General features: G+C 39.7%; 1 protein-coding gene across 2 annotated transcripts in view; it reads right to left on the minus strand.

Annotated features, from left to right (window-relative positions):
• Positions 1-19,662, minus strand: part of STAU2 (staufen double-stranded RNA binding protein 2) — a 170,606-nt gene that overhangs the window by 118,742 nt on the left and 32,202 nt on the right. The gene's annotated exons all lie outside the window — the stretch shown is intronic.

The following is a 19,662-nucleotide window of genomic DNA, read 5'->3' on the forward strand; positions in this document are numbered from 1 at the left end:
ACAACTCCTGTCCCACAGACAAGTGGCATGGAGGAAGAAGGACTGTGAGGTTGTTCATATGAAATCTGTCATCATAGCTCAGCTCTAAGGGACAACAAAGTCAGATGACAGAGAATACATCTAGCAGAAATGGATCCTCGCTTGACAAATAACTTGTTCATATTTTACAGCAATGTAAGAAAGCCCAGGATTCCAAAAGCAAAGGTCCATCACAACAAAACTAGATTGACTCAACCCAGATTCAATCGAACACAATACTCTATTTTCCTTATCCCTCTTAAAGGATCCTTTTTAAAGTGTGCCCTCTCCACTTTCATCTATGGACATGGACGGCAACTTTTTAATATTATGACTTTCTGAATTTTCATTAATAAATGTAACCCAGTCATTCCAACTGTAAAACAAAATACAAAGTTGACCAGAGAGCAGCACACTTCAGAAGCAGACAAGTGTGAATAAGTACTCTGTCCTCAATGTCTCTAAACTTTGTGCCTAATTCTAAAACTACATTTATATGGAAAGAACCAAGCATAACACTGGCTCAAATATACCTCTGGCTATAGGGCCTTGGAGGAGTGAGCTAAGTTGCCTCTATGACATGCAAAAAGTGGGTATTTACTTTGCTTTCTTGTTTACAGTTCAACACTGTTTACAGTTTAACACATTTATTGAGAATTATTAAGGGCCTGGAAATACTTTTGCTTATGTAACATTTTCATAAAATTATATAATAACTCCTACTGGAAAATCTTCTGGAGATTATCTGGTCCAAAGCAGCATCCAGAACATGGTCAAGACCTGAAGTTACACTGCCTTGTCCAAGGTATTGTGGAGGTCTCCAAGGATGAAGATTCCACAACATCCCCGGATGATCCGTTCTAGTGTCAGACCACACTTTCTGGAAAACTATTACAAAGTTCCTACATGCCTAATGGAATTCAAACACTTGGCACTGATATTGTTGCAGATTTGCAGATGGAGCAGAAAACTTCCTGCCAATGCCAAAAATTACCAGCTTCCATCTCTTGCCATCACAGGACTCCCTTCCAGTTTCTCAACCCAGCTAGCAGTGACTCTCCCTGCTCCTCCTTTGGTATGGCAGGAAATTCATGCTCTTGTACTTGCAGGGTCTTAGAGAGGATCCAAGTGATCTCTCAGTCATTTGATCTAGTGATGTCAGCAGTTTGTTGACCTCTTCCTGCATCTTCTTTGGTAACACAAATCCTCCAACACAGCACACCTCCTGCAGACAAGACCACTATCTGTACAGCCTGGCTAGAGCTCTGGAGCTAGCTCTGACTCAAGGTCTCTGATGTAACAGGAGAGCTGCTCCAGATGGTGCTAGGAACTGTGCCAGGTAGTGCATCACCAGCACTGCTGAGCACAACCCCATCCTCAGCAGAGTTTCCAACTCCCTTCTGCATCTTCTGCTGTGCAATCTGCTCTGCCTGCTGGCTGTCTCTGGGGGCAGTGCTCTGGGCCCTGCACTTACATGTGCTCTTCCCCAGTACCTGCTGAGAGGGTGTTGGACCCCCTCTAATCAGATGACTGGAAGGAATGTTCAATGCAGCTTTTGACCAGGAGCAGCTGACAAAGCTTGCTGGCAGCTGCAAGAGCTTACCAGAAGCCACAGCCTCCTGCAGTTCTCTTTTCCCTGCAGCAACAGGTACTCTCAAGTTCCTTGAAGATTCCAGGAATCTTCCCACCATCCCAGAAGATGCAGGACTGGAAATGGCTGCATGTGTTGGCTGCTGCTTAGCACAAGACAAGCTGTGTCATGCAAAAGCAGTAGGCACCTTGATAGCATGTCCCACCTCATTACTTCACAATCCTCTTTGAAGACAAAAAAATGAGGTAGTGCTGTTAGCAACTACCTAGATTTAGAGAAAATACAATATCCATCAGAAGTTCCTGTTTCCTGTTGAGTTACTAGACCTACCTTTCTCCCCGCTGCCTGCAAAGGAGGAAAGCACATGAACTTAGTCCACTTTATAAACTCAAATCCCACAACAAGCCTTCTCTTTTTCCCTCTCCCCTCCCCACCTTTTCATTTAAAGAGTGTTTAGGGAGCTATTTATGTGATAATAAGGAAAAATGATATTCAGCCTGTGGCTCTAGAGCCTCATGCAGCTCTTTGGCATCACCAGAATGATTAGGCTTTTACATGGTTTTGATTAAATTTTTCTTGCTCTCCTTGGCCTCAAGCAGAGCTGTAACACAGCACTGATAATATGAGCATTGCCAGGAAAGTGCAAAGGAACACCTGAAATCCTCAGAAAATGAACAAAATCTGTGAGGCTACTGGCTTCTCTACAACAAGGAGCACGTCAAAGGAAACAACATCCTCCTCTTTCCAGTGAGGACAGACTGTATTAACAAAGGCCTCAAAAGTAATCATAGTATTACAGTCTGAAAGTACAGTGTGACAATTAAACTGCGTTTTAATAATGAATGATTCTGCATCCTGAAGATGTACACTCATGTAAAGAACAAGCCCATGCAAAGGCAGAATGCTGTATCTGCCACTGATAATTAACTAACCTTCCTAGTATACCACATATGAGTTATCAGAAAGGACTGAAAGTATAAGCAATCTTTGGAATATTTATATAGAATTTAGTGATTATTCTGCAATAATGTATCAGCACAATATTTTCCATCATAAGAACATCTACTCATCAGCTCAGTCCTCTGTCCTACTCCTCAGTCCTCTGTCACTCTGTTCAGCCACAGAACTGAAATAGTCGGGATTTTGAACAGTAACACCTCACATAAGGACTCATTAGGTCTCTAAAAGTTTTTTAATTATCTTCATTTAGAAAATATGCATCTTCTTGCATTCCACATGGCAGTTACAAATGCTAGGGTTTTCCTTGGAGAAAATTCTTATGTAAAAGAGATTTTCAGATGATACTGGCACACTCCTCAGAACATAAGCTGACCAACACAGCCAATGAAAGAACATTGTAAGACTAGAAGACAACAAAATGGCATGTGAAATGATACATTCAGTTGGAAGAAAACAAAGTGTGATAACAGGTAATACACAATCAGTCACATATAACCTATAAAAACAAGTTCATTTCCATCTGGCTGTTCTGGACATTTGAGATTCTTAAAAAGATTCTTCAAATAAGAGGTCTGGAAAGCAGGTTCCCTTTATTCCCTTTAAGTTCACAGTATCTAAAATCTACTTTTTAGTTAATGCCACTAGAATAGTCAACCTGAAAAGGATATTTGCTCTATGAATGTGACCTTGATGTCAAGTTTCAGCAATGAGTAAATATTTACAACTAGTTATAAACCCCTAAAATAGGGGTTCATAACAGAAATGCTGACAGACCTCAACTAAGTTGGTGTGAGTGGGCGCCACTATAATTAAATAAATCACCAAGGTCTGCTGACAATTAGAAAACTCATTTTGGTTTGCCACAGAGACAAACAAAAATTCTGTTCATTATAATTTTACTGGAATATGATGTCATAACATGTAAGCATACTGAAACAATCTGCTGCTTTTCTAGCCAAAATATTAATTGCATACTAAGGAGCCCTTGGGGCCTCTTCCTTTTTGGCCATCAAATCCACACACACAAAGACAAATAAAGTATTAGTACATACGTTATGTGTTCATACTGCATTTCCTGCATTTCTCTGGATTTCTCAGTGGCATAAATGTTTTTGATAAATATTGTTACCTTCTTCTTAGAAAGGGAAAAAAATCAAGTGCACGATGCAGCTCAAAGAAACCAGAAATTTTATTTACATTTAGCCTCATGCTAAAACATCAGTGAAGTTTTCTCCAATTTCTAATGGTCAACATGTTCTTAAACTAAGTAAAAAAGAACAAGTAAACTCAATTACTTCCCCACTACACAAGTGTTACAGGAAGTATTACCCTATTCCCATTCCATAATATTAGCAAAGTGAAGAGGAACTGGGACCATATTTCAGCAGCCAAGATAAAGGCCACTAAAATATGAGCTACAACACAGAATGGGAAAGTCATTCTTCAGATGCCAGATCTGTTGAAAGGGTCACTCTCTGCATTTTTTCTGTCTGGCTCCTTTTTCATAAGAAGTCAATCAAGCTGGCAGCCCTGCTGGCACTGTTTAATCAGGAAAATGCTGTGAGCTTTGTGAGTGGAGGGACAGAGAGCCACAGACCATGCAGGGGAGTAGGAAAGAGCATTTGCTGTGAACAACTTTTTCTCTGAAACATTTGAAATTTCTCTAGGGGAGCAAGTTGCTTAGTGCAGCTGTTCCCTGGCTATATCCTATTTTCCTAAGCAGTCCATTAGCCACGTGCATTTCTTACAGATGTGAGTTCTATAGTTTGAAGAACGGAAACATCCAGTATAGTCACTTTTGTCTCCACACAGTGAACCTTCTGGTTCTTTCAGCAGATCCACAATAACACCTGGGAACAAAGAGGCTCTCTTTTCCAAGTACCCCTTTTGAGAGCTACAGCCCATTATTCTTGAACTGTGTCTACTACAGACTGGGCTGCCTGATCAAGCAGAGCCTATAGATGAAGCCTTGTTGCTCCAGTTCCAGGAAGGATTTTGCTCACAGGCTCTTGTCCTACTGGGGGACTTTAACCACCCTGACATCTGCTGGGAAAGTAGCAGGGTGAGCTTTAGGCAATCCAGGAGACTCCTGGAATGCATGGAGGATAACTTCTTCACCAGCCTGATTAAACAGAGAATTTAGGGTGAAAAAGAGAATATATCGCCCCTAGAAGGAGGTTCTGGTAACTTGGGAGGACTATAAAGATGTTGCAAGGTCATCTAGGGAGAAAATTAGAAGGGCCAAAGCCCAACTAGAACTTGATTTAGCCACTATAGTTTAAGACAACAAAAAAAGTTTATATAAATACATTGGCAGCAAAAGGAAGGTCTTCAGCATTTGTTAAATGCAGAGAGTAGTGACAGGGGATGAGGAAAAGGCAGAGATACCTAATGCCTTCTTTGCCTCAGTCCTTAATATCAAGACCAGCTGTCCTCAGAATACCCAGGTCCCAGAGCCAGCAGTTTGGTGATGATGGAGAGCTGAGTGAAGCCCCCACAAATGAGGAGGAGATGGTTAGTGACCTGCTATGCTAACTAAACACCCACAAGACTATGGGCCCAGATAGGATCTACCCCAGAGTCATGGAGGAACTGGTGAATTTGAATAGATTCCCTATAATCTAAAAGCAGTTCTGGTCAACTGATGAAGCTCCAGCTGACTGGAAATTAGCAAATGTAATACCCATCTACAAGAAGGGTTGAAAGGATGATCTGGGGAACAAGCCTGTCAGTCTGACCTCAGTTCCAGGCAAGGTTATGAAAGAGATCATCCAGGATGACATTGCATAGCACATACAAGACAAAAAGAGGATCAAGCCCAGCCAAAATGGACTTACAAAAGGATAGCCCTGCTTGGCCAAGCCCGATCTCCTTCTATGACAAAGTGGCTCACTTTAGTAGATGAGAGAAAGGCTGTGGATGTAGTCTACCCAGACTTCAGTAAAGCCTTTGACACTATTTCCTACACCATCCTCCCAGAAAAACTGTCTTCTTGCAGCATGGATGGGTGGACTCTCGGATGGTTAAAACCTGGCTGGATGGCTGGGCCCAGAGAGTTGTGGTGAATGGAGCTGAATCCAGTTGGCAGCCAGTTGCTAGTGATGTTCTCCAAGGCACAGTTTTGGGGCTGGACCTGTTTAATCTCTGTTTAATCTCTTCACTGATCATCTGGATGTAGCGACTGAGTGCAGTAAATTTTCCAATGACACTCAGCTGGGTGTGGCTCTGCTGGAGGGTAGGAAGGCTCTGCAGAGACCTGCACAGACAATCAGTGGGCTAAGGATGACTGCATGAGGTTCACTAAGGCAAAGGGCCAAGTCCTGCACTCACAACTACCCCATGCAGCACTACATGCTGCAGGAGGAGCTGCTCAGCAGAAAGGGACTTGGCAGTGCTGGTTGACAGCTGGCTGAATAAGAGCCAGCAGAATGTCCAGGTGGCCAAGAAGGCCAATGGCATCTGTATCAATAATGTAACCAGCAGGACTAGGGAACCCCCCTGTACTCAGCATTGGTGAGGCCATACCCCAAGTACTGTGTTCAGTTTAGGGTCCCTCGGTTTGAGGAGCTGCAGCATGCCTAGTGAAGCACAACAAGGCTCATGAAAGGTCTAGAAAATGCGTCTTATGAGGAACAGCTGAGGGAGCTGGGTTTGTTTAGACTCAAGAAGAGGAAATGGCCTTAAGCTGAGACAGGGGCAATTGGGATTGGATGTTAGAAAAAAAAATTTCGTGATCAGGGTGGTGAGGTATTGGAATAGGTTGCCCAGGGAGGTGGTGGAGTGACCATCCCTGGAGGTGTTTAAGAGGCACTGGATATCGTGGTTTAGTGGTAGTGGTGCATTGATATTGCACTTGATGATCTTAAAGGTTTCTTCCCACCTTGATGATTCTACTTTATGATTCCTGAACCAAGTAATAGCCCTACCAGAGGGGATGTGATACTGGATCTGTTGGTCACCAATGCAAGCAAGGTAATGAGGGACATCAAGACTGGAGGCAGCCTGGGCTACAGCGACCAATGAACTTGGTGTAGTTCCAGTCCTGAGGGATATGGGTCAGCTAAAGAGTAAACTTAGGCTCCTAAATCTTAAGAAAGCTAACTTCCATGTATTCAAGGAGATACTCAATAGGGTCCCCTGTGAGACCCTGTGCCCTCAGGGACAAGAGAGAAGAACAGAGCTGGCAGATCTTTAGTGAAGTCTTCCATGGAGCACAAGAGCTAGCAATTCCCAGGAACAAGAAATTGGTCAAGAAAAACAAGAGATGTGTGGCTGAGTAGGGAACTGCTAGTCAAACTAAAGAGAAAGAAGCAAATGCAGACACATGGAAACAAGGACAGGTAACCTGGAAAGAGTATAGAGATGAAGCACAGTTGTACAGGGATGGGGTGAGGAGGGCCAAAGTGAAGCTGGAACTGAACCTGGCAAGGGATGCAAAGAATAACAAGAGGGGCATCTACAAGTATGTTAACCAGAAAAGGAAGGTCAAAGAAAGTGCTCCCTGCTGAAAAACAGTGCTGGAAAACTGGCAACAACAAGTGAAGAGAAGGCTGAGGTACTCAACCACTTTTTTTGCCAGTCTTCAATGGCAACCTCTCTCACACCACCAAAGTCCCTATTGTAAGGAAAGGATAGATTCCTCCAGCGGAGGAACCTGAATATAAACAAGTTTCTGGGACCTGATGGGCTGCAACAGAGTCCTGAGGGGAATAAGTGGATTTTGTGGCCAAACCACTCTCCACAATATCCCACTCTCTAAATGGGAAAGAACCACATCTGATGAATGGACTGTTAGATGGATAAGAAAGTGTTTGGACAGTGCAGCATGAATGTAGCAGTTAGTGTCCCTATCCTGATGGACATCAGTGACAAGTGGTGTCCCTCAAGGATCTGTATTGGGACTGATGTTATTTAATATCTACATTTATAACATAGACAAAGGGATCAAGTGCACCCTCAGCCAGTTTGCACATGACACCAAGCTGAGTGGGGAGGTTGTCACACTTAAGGGATGGGATGCCATCCAGAGGAACCTGGGCAAGCTCAATAAATGGGCCCAGAAGAATCTCATGAGATTTAACAAGACCAAGCGCACAGTGCTGCACCTGGGTAGAGGCGACCCCTGGTATCAGCACAGGCTGGGGGATGAACAGATTGAGAGCAGCTCTGCCAAGAAGGACTGGAGGGTGCTGGTGAGTGAGAGGCTGGACATGAGTGGGAAATTCTTTACTGTGAGGGTGGTGAGGCACTGGAACAGGTTGCATAGAGCAACCTGGTCTAGTGGAAGGTGTTCCCACCCATGGCAGGGAGTTGGAACAAGATGATCTTTGAGATCGCTTCCAACCTAAACCATTCTATGATGAATTAGTCTGGCTGTTCTCTTCTAGCTTACTTTCACATCTTCCAAAAACATTTTTAATGTAAAGTGAGCAAGGCACACACTGTGTATCAGTTTTAGCCACAGACATCCCTTATTTGAATGCTGACCTCCTCCCAGCTACCTAGATGTGAATTAAAAGAAGAAAACTCATGTATACTTGTCCCAGATTATTATTCATTCGAAGGATGGTGCTAAATTATAAGTCAAATCTTTTAAAACTTTAAATGAATTTAATTAATTCTGAATGATTCAGTATTTTTTCTCGATTTAGTATTTGCTATGGTCATTTATGAAACCAATTTTGACCTAGTTATAGAAAATCCCTAAGCAAAAGAATGTTTAAGTGACTATGTAAGAATTGTAAAGAAAACCATGTGATGGAAACATATTATTAACAGAAAGACATTCAAAAGCATCTCTCTATTTTTTTAAAAAATAGTCAGAAAACATAACAAAGATGCTTTCCATTTTAAAACATAGAAATGCCTTCTCTATTTCAAATGAAAGAATGCAAGAAAATCCCACATTAAGCAGTCAAGATCCATGAGTTGCAGGCAACTGCATAATGTAATCCTCCTTATCTGTAAAGGTCTATTAGAAAACAAATGAGATTACTTGCTTCTGCTGGGAGGATGATCTGGAAGCTGAGTTGATACTTAGGAATCTCCTACTGTTCACCTTGGCTATACTTTTACATACATTATTTTGTTTTGTGTCAATACTGTCCTGTAACTTATATCGCAAATTTATTTTTCAGTTGTTTACCCTCCAAGATGAGCTTCCCTACTCCCTGTCAGCCTTTGCTTTGAAAGGGAACAAGTTAAAGTATTTCAGAACTTTTCTGTATAAAAGGCTACCCACTGTCTTGATCATCCTTCACAGCCCTTCCTCATACTTGCTCCCGTCGTGAAATACAAAAGCCAAGAATGATAGACAACATACCAATAAAAGGCAAACAGTGTTCTGTATAATAGGAATACTTATGTATCTATGCCAGAAATATCTTGCTCAACACATCTTAAAAATCACATTTTCCTCTCCACTAATTGAACCACGTTAGTTCTTCTCAGATTCTCTTGCAAATACTTAATAATATAACACCTCTGTTCTGTGGTTTTCAACTGAATAACCCTCAGGTGACAACAGAGTTAGTACTACTAGTGCCTCTGTTATTAATCTTCCATTTTAGACTGGAAAGTCTAATCTTGTTGCATTTCTAATACATCAGTCCTCTCTATCACCCAAGTCTTTCTGCCTATCTTGACCTTTCTGTGTATCAATGATGCCTTCTACATCTCATAAACATTTTTCTACTTCTTCCGCGAACACCTTTAACAAAAATAACTTAAAAGGTTGATTCTAAAACTGGAAGAACTGTACCTAATAATCTTCCTCCTAGCTTGACTTTTAATACTGCTGATTATTTTTATTTTCTTTCCCCCCCTGCATTTCTTACACAAATCCCCTTCTCCTTCAGTTTAATGAGAACATTATCCTTATCTAATGCAATAAAATGGTTAACTGAATCCCACAAATATAAGATTTACTTTACTCTCTTTACCTAAAAAATGAGTTGGCACATAACATGTAAGGTTAACACATTAGTCATACACAATCTACCTTTAATACACACAGTAATTTCATGTTGAGTTTTATACCTTTCTGTCTGTCTTTATTTATACTTTCTTTTAAACTTTGTTATGAGCCTGGGAATTTTTCATGAAGCTAATGATAATTCCCTTTTCTATTTTTTTTTCTTTTCCTGAGCTAGAGGCTATGTATTTCCTTCAAGCAGTATGAGTAACTTAGTAAGAAAAAGAATTTACTCATATTTCCATGATCACAATATCAAAACATTCCTGAGTGAAAAACAAGAGGGAGGAGGATTCAGTTTAACATAATATTAACTAATCTGGAATCTTCCCAGCAGAATTTGTGATGACAAGACAATAATATTGCCACATCACTGTTTCTCCGAATTCCAAGTTGCTCAACAGACATTTGACTGAAATAAATATTTCAATATTTACTCTCTGCATTTATCACTACTTTGTTTACCATTTATAGCAAATATGTACAACAAGAAGTAAAAAATAAAACTGTTGCTCATTACAAGTAATTAGAAGAAACCAACAGAAAGCTACAGACACTTTAAGTTTAGGAGTTTGAACCACCATGGATTAAGCTGACAAGTAATAGAGCAAACATACTGAACTAGCTGTGGAGCACTACTTTCAGAGTAATTTCAAGTCTCTGCTTCCAGTTTTATTGCTCTCTCTCCTTCAACTAAAACCTCTGCAGTTAAGATGAAGCACTTGTCAAAGTTCCAGAAGGGTCTCAAAACCAGCCCAAGTACTCTCTCTTAAAGAGAAACTAGTGCAAGACATATGTAAGGAGGAAAAAAAAACAAACAAAAAAGGCTAAGAAGAAGTAATAGGAAAAAAAACAGGGGAAAATGATTATGAGAAAAACCTCCCAAAGTACTGTATATTGAAGACTAAGGTAGAAAAAACAAGTGAAAACCAACAGAATCAATATGAGAACATGGAACAAAATTTTATGATCTTCTGAAGAAGTATTTTTACCTATCAACTGAATAACTAAGTAATGAGAATGGTCTACAAAACGTCAACTTATTCTTGACTGTAAAAATAGCACAAATAATATAGGAACATACCAAGAATACTGCCTCCAGAGTTAAAGACATTGGAAAATGTCAAGTGGACAGTGCTGAAATGGAGTTGGGGGTGGGGGGAAGGAAAAGATAAATACCAGGAAAAAGAAAATATTATTTTCTGTGACACAAAACCAAGTATAATAAGAATAAAAGAGAAAAACATAATGAGGCTGTGATGTACACTGTATATTTCAGAGGTTAAAGCAGACATCCAGAAGACAAACATCTCATACTCTTATCTACTTCAACTCATAAAATTTCCCAGGAACTGTATTACTCACTAATCTTTACAAGTATGTAGAGTGGTTACTGAGAATGCTGTCCAAATAGCCATTACAGTAAAAGAACATAAACAATGCTGAATATCTGACTGCAGAATTATTTTCTTTTTACATAAGAAACTTATGTCAAAAAAAAAAATCATGTCACTTGCCAGCCTAGACACTAAGTAAATGAGAGAATGAAGTATCCCACTTATTTCATTTTATCATATACTTATGCCAGTAATGTAATACTAATAAAAGTGTTACTAGTAAAAACATCTCAGGGCTAGGAGTTCATAGGAATTAACTAACCTGAAAGAGAAAGAAGGTCCACAGAGAAAGAAGGCTCAAGAAAGCTCACAAAGTGATTCTCACCATTCAAATAATTAGTGTGTACGGTTCTACATTCTTTCCCCACTTTCAGGAATGCAAATCTACAGGAATTAAATTGCATTATCATGAGTCAGAAATTTAACCTATCACTTTAAAAGTGGAAATTGCAGGATTGAAAGCAAGAACAAGCTGAAAAAGCACGCTTAATTCTGATTTAATAAGCCACTCCTCAGCAGATGAGTGCAGTTAATTGAGGATGCACACTCCCCTACCTTGCTAGTTATCAGCTCTGCAACCTCTAAAAATGGCCATGCATTGCCAGCTAAAGCTTCTATCGAGAAATCTTCTCTGCGTCATCAGACTTGCAAAGAAAAGAAATGTGAGAGAGAGCTTGGTCAATTGCAAAGCGAGAGTTGTCCTGCACACCATATCAGAATGCTGGCAAAAAAGTGGATGGCCTAAAGAAGGAAGATTTATCTCCACCTGGAAGGGGAAAGGAAGGTGTCTCTTAATTAACCATAGAGAAGATTGTAAAGAGCCAAAAGGTAAGAAACCAAAAGTTATTGGTGAAGCCTTTCAGTGCTTTGATTCCTTTCTAGTGAAAAACATAGAAAGTGCAGATTTCCTAGGGAAGAAGACATAATATCCTTTAATATTCTTTTTTATTATTTAATATTCTTTTTCAATCTTTTAATGGATTTACACCAGTGACTGACAAGTAAATAGCAAGTCACTGCTAATAAAAATACATACATAATGCAATGAGACTGCAACAGTAGTGATCACCAAAGCACAATGAGTGATCTCAGTTGGTCCAGTGAATAAAATTTAGTACTGAATATTAACAAAGAAAAAAAAAAGTAGATCACATTAGATCAGTGCACTAAAATACAAGGTTGCAGACTTTCTAAAAGGTAGGAAACATAAGAAATGTTTATAAAATGAGGTGGAATTGTAGAGAACAGGGACTCAAAAGAAGTCTTGAAGGACAGAGATACCAAAGACTGTTAAAATGGAATCATAGAATTATTTAGGTTGGAAAAGACCTCTAAGAAAATCGATTTCAACCATTAACCCAGCACTAACAAGTACACCACTAAACCATTTCATTAAGTGCCACATGTATGTGTCTTTTAAATCCCTCCTGTAGTGGTGACTGAAGCACTTCCCTGGACAGCCTGTTCTATTGCTTGACAACTCTCTTTTTGTAAAGAAATTCTTCATAGCACGTGAAATGGTTATTACAATGTTTGACTTAGCTAAACAAGGTCAACATAGAGATTACCTTTACTGAAGAGAACCAAGGCTCTGCTGCTGACATCCACCTCCTTAAGAATTCTCATTTCTGTTTCCCTGACACTAGTGTCACACTTGAATCTAAATAAATAATGTGATTAGATTCCACATTCTCTTCTGTCGTGGAACAGAACCTCAAAGTTAATTTTTGGGCTGGTTTTTGTCCAGAGATTATTTCCCTTTTAATCACAACACTGAGGGATTCAGGCCCATTTTAGTAAAGCATTTAAGCCAAACAAATTATGGTGCCAAAGTACCTGATGAGCACCTGTGAGTGCACCTATCCTTTCTGTGACAGTAAAAACCAACTTAAACTGGCATTCTTCTTTAAAATACCCTATAAGGACATGGAGATCTTTGGAAGGTCCTGTGAATTGGCATTTCAGAAGAGATGTTAACTGTACTTTTCTTTCACGGAACACAAGCACCCACCAAAATCAATATAATAGACAAGATGTGAAGAGAAACTATAACACAGTGATTGCTGGTGAAAAGTTCTGCCTTCAGACTGCACATATTCTGTTACAAAAGAATCTTTAAAAACTTCCTTCACAATATTTAATACTTCCTCATTCTGTGGCAGAACTTTCATCTCAAAAGTGACAAAGACCTTGTAGGGATAGAGTACAATTCCAGTCAGATCTTACAGAGTTATAAGCTGTTAAAAAATTAGCTACTAACCTTTCTGCTTGCTTCCCTCAGGAAAATTATGGCAACCTCTCAAAGTAAAGTTTGAGCTCTAAAAGCAGTTCACCTCTGTCATTACCAAAACAAGCAGGCAAAGGAAAGAGAACATATTTACTGGTAACCAATATTCAGGTTCTGGACAGAGCAGGAAGGCCATAAGAAGAAAGGAGGCCACACAAGCTTGTTTCCTTGAACTCACTATCTCACAGGTGTCCCATCTGAAATACCCTTGGTTCAGCACAAGTACAGGAAAAAGATAAGGGTGAATAAAAAGCTAACTGTGTGGAAAGAACAAACACACCCAAAATATTCCTGCTCCTGGAGGAGCATTCTGAATCAGTGCTTGTTTTCATACATACCAACCAGACTAGTCTTCTGTCCATATCCTGAAAGTAAAGTTGGCTGTGTTAAAGGCAGGCTAGAGAAAGAACACCCAGTGAGCTGCAAAGCCAACAGACTGAAGCGATTCACAAGGTGCTGGGGCAGGCTGTTGGCTCTGAGGATCTTTGGATCAGAAGGTTTACAGGAAGTCTCTCAAGTGGAAGGGCAGTGTTGAAAGACAAACATTAGGAAACCAAAGATAAGGATTGTATTACCCTTCTTTATATTTTCAGCCTCTGTAAGAACATGAAAAATCACATCTGAAACTTGGGAGACACATCTGGAGCCAGATGCATTTCCTCCAGACCAGAGAAAAATCTGAGGAAGTTAAAGACCCAAAGTAAAGAACACTGCCCACTGAAGAAGCTTCAGGAGAATTAGTCAAAACATGAGCCAAGGACCACAGAAGGCAAAGGCAGTGCTCTTAGCAGATAGAGCAAGAAAGCAAGTGGTCTGGGAAGGTCACTATATCCTGAAAGAAAATGAATAAAAATATTAATTAAGAAAAGATTGAAGGATTAGGGCTTAGGAGCTCCTCTACAAATAGGGCCAAAAGGTCATTGACAAAACGACCGCATCTTGAGCAAAGAGTGATAAGAATGCTGCAATACTGTAAAATGCCATGCCTGAAGCATCACATTTTAGGCACAAAGAGCAACAAAGCATCTAGAATGCTCTACATTTAAGGTTAAAAAGATTTTAATGATACCAGGTAAGTGCATTGACTAGGAGAATGAAGAGACACTGTCCTTGGAACACTAACCTCAAACCTTGGTCTCTATTCTGTCAACTTGATTTTTAGCCTACATAACATTATTTTAACAGCTGTCAGTGTAATGTTGTAAATACACTTAAGAGTATATATGTTATTGATCCCTTAGAGGTTAAATGTAACCATTAATGCAATGGATGGTAGTGACAGGATGCATTTGTCGGAACGATTATAGGCACCCTGTGCCAGGACACCTCACCCAACACCATTTTGTGTGCATCATGCAAATTCATGATAACAGGGTGAGGGGACTGCAGAAAAATCAATCTTGGACAGAATTTAGTGGAAACTGTAGATTCCATAGCAGAATCTGGGTTTTCTAATCCCAGATACTCTATGTATATTTAAGATTTAAAACACTGTAGAAATTAAACATTAGCTGTCAAAAATTTTACTGCAGGAATAAATATCCTCTGCCACTTAAGGAAACTTACTTTGTTTTAAGCCAACCATATAATCACTATTGTCTAAACTGATAGCTACTGGCAATGGCAAAGCTCATCACCTGCAAGCTCCCTTGCCACTGTTCTTTTGGGAAAACTATCTTAAGACAAACAGATGTTTCTGCTGTTTTAAACCAACAGGAAATGGACTGACTTTCTCCCTTTTCCTTTCCTAGAAACAGATACTAGCAAAGAAAAATCTTAGCACAGCTGTACTCAACACTTTTCTTGTAACAATATGTCTGTGTGGGAGGCAGGCAACTAGTGGGAACAAACAGGCCAGGGGAAGTGAAATGTAGCATGCAGAAGATGAACACAAAGAATTAATCTGAAAGTCTGTGACTGTATTATTACACCATAATGCCATACACTAGCAGGGGAAATAAAAGGGTGATGTACAAGGCTTTGCTTTAAGATACGATCTGAATCCTATCTCAACTGGTAATGTACACAACTGAATAAAGTATCAGCTGGCAATCTCAGTCCCTTACAAGCAAATAGATGTTCAAATAATCTGAAAGCTTCTTTAGTACAAATAGACTGCAGGTTTAGTGGCCAAGTTGTAGCCTTATCTTTAAGGAAATGTCTTTAGGGCAGGCCTGAGGAATGAATTAATATGATGAAATGAGAATTCATGCTTTGTGCAGATAAACCAAACACTCAATTGTCACTGCTGGCAAACTGGCATCCTTTACTTGCACTAGATTTACATAAAAAAGGAAAACTGCTGCTGAAGCTACTGCATTAGAGCCTCAGTTATTATAGAAGAGGAAAACTTGAAGAAAATGATGAGACAAAGCCTTGCAGAAAACCTGGTTTAAATTGATTTGTGCTGGAATTATGACATCTTAAAGTCATGAAAAGCTTCAGAATAGAAAAATGCAACTTTTTTGAGAATGCTTTTGCTGAGAAATTCTTGCACAAATTCATGCTGCCATCTAATGGTCTAAATCAGCTATTTCCAGCTGAATAATTAAATCTGAACAATCACTTGCATTATTCTTTGGACTATTCTTTATTTTCCTCAGTTTTAATCCTTTGAAATTGATATCTGTTGTTCAGAATTAAATTATAGCATATTTAAGGAGATATAACCTATTTTAAACAAACTTTGAATTTCTATTTTCAATAGTTTTTAATATTTCTTCCAAGGTTCTTTTCCCAAACTACTGGGAGGAGTTTGAGGAATGCAGAAAGGAGGTTTTGCAAAGTCAGTCAGGTAAACATTTTTATCGTCACATCTCTCAATCCTTAAAATACAAATTTTAAAGACAGAATTTTGCAACATTGAATGGAAATGCAGGCAAAGCACTCTGACTCTGGCTTTTTTGGGGGAAGAATGTTGTACCCTATGGCTAAGGTCTGAAGCTGACAACTGTAGCAAAGTAAAAATCCCTGTGGCACGCCACACTGTTCCTCACAAACCAAGAGATTTGTTTGCTGTGATCAGTTCAACAGAACAAGCTCCAGGACTGAGGGTTCACTTCACGTGGGGAGCAAGGGCACTGGTCTCCACAGTCAAACAGCTTCTTGCAGCAAAACAGGGCTTCATTCAATCAAAACCAATTCAATGTTTGCATGCCTGCCTCTCCTCAAAACTGCTGTTACTCAGATATGTCCCTAAAGAGTTTGTTCTTTTAATACTTTTCTCTCCCACTTCTCTCTGGGGAGAGATTTTTGTCTTTTTTTCAGTCCTTCCACTGCGACAGTCGAATTACTCCCACTATAGCACTCATAAAATTATTGCAAATCAACATTCTTAGGATTATTTCTCAGAGCAGGATTCAGCCTTAGATTCAGATGCCTAAATTTAGGTATTTAGTTAATGTGTAGACACTAAGTTGCTATAAAAGTGAAGCTCTGGAGAGATCCATACAAAACACAGACAACCTAGCTTAAGGCATGACAAACAGCATTCTGGACTAGGAATTGTTCTGCCTAATCCTTCCACTGGTTATAAGGGGAGACTAAGACTTTCTAATGCACAGGCAGAGACTATTTGAAAGGCATCTGAGCTTGGATCCAAATCCCACCAGCACCCTAAAGAACTGCACCTAGCTGCCTGAACACAAGCACACAGTACAACTTGAGAATGGTCATGTACCTAAAACATCCACATGATGTGACACAGGACTGACCCATGAAACAGACCAGTTTCTCACAAATAGCTGGAGTCCTAGTGGATTGTATGAAACCCTACGATGACTGAACATCACTTTTAGGGATTCTGTCAATTGCCTAAACTTAGCTACACAGGGCCATTTGAAATGCTCTAGGGTATCTGACCTTCCTGACCTTCTGCCTGACCTTCCGCTGCAACTCCAGTAAAGGTCTCCTCCAGGTCTTCTGCTAAATCCATTGGTACCATGTGATGTCTCACACACCCTGCGATGTCTCAAGCGGCACTAGAGACCTATGTTTAGGCAACTTAGTGTCCCACATCTGCCACAGCATATTTGCTTGGGAAAAAAATCTGCTTTACACACAACTGTGCGCAAAATCCTCCTCTGTTGCAGCAAGCCTCAACACAAAACCTCAATAATGGGAACTCAGCAACAGATATTAGGCTAATCATGTACCTAGAGTAACAAAAAGACTGCCTGGACTAATCTGAATTTTACATTTTCCAGGTTGCTGGCTGATCTAATCAATAAGAGATAGAAGTCTTTCAGATCCAACTGCCTTTTATATTATGCACTGAAATATTTTTGCCTCAAACAGATGAGGCTCTCCATGCAGAGAGCTGCCTTTTGCTAGAAGGTAAACAGGGTGCTCAAGCAGCACAGGAGAACGCCTAAAGGTCGTGAAAATTTCAGACCTCATTCTCTTTCTGTAAATTAGATAACTGGGTTGTATAACTGTAGGTGTAATTTTGGAGATGCTAATATCAATAGATTGTCTCCTGCATTGCAACCCATGCACTTCAAATTTGGCTTCCACAGCTGTTCTTCTGGCTAGATTTTCCTTTTTTTCCCCCTCATAGGACTATGTAACTTTTGTGAAACAAATGAAGTTGGGTGAGGATTTAGACTGCATTACTAAGCACTCATGTCAAGTAACACTCCTCTCAAATATTTTCCCTTTGATGCACATATTAAATCTTTAGGTCGGCATTCATAAAAGAAACAAACTCTTCATTTTATTCCATTGCTTCACCATAAAATCTTTTATTAATATGACTTGACAATTTTAGTAATTTATCCAATAATCACACAGTCTGCTCTCTCTTTGATCATTAGATTGGATAACATGTTAGTCCACTATGAAACTAGCAGCTGCAGATGTAGTTGGCCAAAGACCAGCCCTCAAGCTTTCTTTTATTATCCCTCATTTTTAAAGTGCTTGTTCAGTATTTAGGCACTGGTCCACAGGGCTGATATCCATCACTTCAGGAGCAGACAAGTCTACAGTTCCATGCAGCAAGTGCTACCTGGCAGGTAGGAACTACATGCCCAGATAGGGTGATAGCCTGTGCTTTGTGACCAGACAGAGTAGCTGGCTCCACAAGAGGCAAGGATATGCTGTTGCTTTATTTTTCTGAGTTTGGTCTTGCAAATGGCACTGTAAAGAAGCACTAATTAACATCAAAGAAAAATGTGCTCAGAATGGCAGAGCTATGAAAAAAGAGAAGATGGGGAATGGTTTGTGCACTCCCCCATGCTCTGAGGAGAAAGGGGATAGTCTTCTCTTTAGTCTGTGGTACACAACATATATGCAGGAAGAAGCAACCCTACACAAGACCAAGATGCTCAGTGCAGCAAAAACTGTCCAAGTGCACAGAAGCTGTAGTTTATCCTAGGGACACCACTACTTTGCGTGACATGCTTGCAGAGCTATCACACCATCCAAATTCCCTAAAACCAAGCAAGAAACTGCTTTAATTACTTTATTTCCGTTCTTTAGCTTGTCAGTGTTTTGTATTCCCTTTGTTCCTACATTTCACAAGTGGTTTTAATTTTGAAACCTCTTTTTTTTATATATATGTAGATTTTTCAAGCTCTCGAGATTGTGGTAAGACACATATTAAGGAATTTTATATATTAAGAAAACAACTTCTGAATTCTCCCAAAACACAAGGTTTGGAGTTTATGATCTCTTTAACATTACTTTCCAAACTAAAACATCAAAAGCTGCTGTTCAGTTTCTAGTGGTTTTATTTCTTGGCTGAAAACTCTTTGTTTAGGTAAGTCTGTAAGATATAATTTCTTCTGTCACTTACAGACATTCTATAATTGAAAGCACTTCAGGACAATTAAACTTCAGGAATGACTCTTCAATTCTAACTGAAGAAAAAAATAAAACCAGCATTCAATGGTAACAAGGCAAGTTGGACAATCCCGTAGTCAGAATTGATACCTCATTTTCTTCTTTAACTACTCTAATTTAAACAGCCTTGTTTTTAATCCTTTTTTACGTGGTTTAAGCCAATTGCATTTTAGCCAGAGATGTGAGGGAGTATGGGTTCTAGCACTGGCTACAGATATGAAAATAAGCACATGTTTTGTCCTCAGCTCTGCCAATAGTTTTCAAACCTGACCCGCTGTCTCAAGGCTTGGGCTGTGCTGAGCAGCGTGCCAGTTCTCCTGACTCACGCCAAATGCTGGGCTGACAAACACGCAAGCTACATCAGTTAGCAACCCAGCCCTGAAAACATCAGCACCTCCTTCCCCAGAGCCAGCCTGGAAAACTCTTAAAGAAGCCATAAAAATTAAATCTTCACCATTTTTAGCTTTTCTGTAACATAGAGTGTTTGACTGGAAGGCCTTAGTGTGCTTTTGTTGCAAAATTGCTTGAAATTCCAACCTGTGAGCTTTTAAATTGGTTGTATATAACTGGTAAATTTTGAGTGCCAAAAGAGAAT

Source organism: Camarhynchus parvulus, chromosome 2 (genome assembly GCF_901933205.1).
Source record: "Camarhynchus parvulus chromosome 2, STF_HiC, whole genome shotgun sequence".
NCBI lineage: Eukaryota > Metazoa > Chordata > Aves > Passeriformes > Thraupidae > Camarhynchus > Camarhynchus parvulus.